Below are 475 nucleotides of genomic sequence, written 5' to 3'. Positions count from 1 at the left end.
CTGCCCCCGCCGCCAGAACCCCCGCACCGAGGGAGGCGCCGGGGGAAAGCTGCCTGCAGCTCCCTCCTAAGACCTAGAGCTGCCATATCGAAGTGACAAGCGATCATCAAAAAAAGGAGCTCAGACTCAGTGCTTAAGTTTTAGATCTCATCTATTTTTCCTGAAGTTGTGAGCTGTCCTTTAGGCGCGACCAGAAAGCCTGGCTTTATGGCACGCTCCAGCGCAGCAGCAAAGGGCAACGGCCCAGACCCAGACCCAGAGCAGAGCCGCCAGGCTGGCTTGTTTTCATTGCTAAATCCCACAAAAACATCCACAAGCAAAACACAGAAAGGGATTTGGAACAGAAGAATTTTAAAGCCTAAACAAAGCTTGAACCACAAGTGCCTGTGCTTTCTGGGAAAACGCTGCCTGCCCTCACCAAGGGACATCACGCCATGTTCTTATTTTACCTCCCGGGGAAGCGAGAGCCTTCCTG

The 475-nt window shown here is 53.1% G+C and overlaps 1 protein-coding gene across 1 annotated transcript in view; it reads right to left on the bottom strand.

Moving 5' to 3' along the window:
• The window catches only part of RHOC (ras homolog family member C), a 13,456-nt gene that overhangs the window by 12,771 nt on the left and 210 nt on the right, over nt 1-475 (bottom strand). The gene's annotated exons all lie outside the window — the stretch shown is intronic.

Source organism: Egretta garzetta, unplaced genomic scaffold, assembly GCF_000687185.1.
Source record: "Egretta garzetta isolate BGI_Z169 unplaced genomic scaffold, ASM68718v1 scaffold245, whole genome shotgun sequence".
Taxonomy (NCBI): domain Eukaryota; kingdom Metazoa; phylum Chordata; class Aves; order Pelecaniformes; family Ardeidae; genus Egretta; species Egretta garzetta.
The sequence above is the reverse complement of the archived record's forward strand: the minus strand, read 5'-3'. Positions and strand labels throughout refer to the sequence as shown.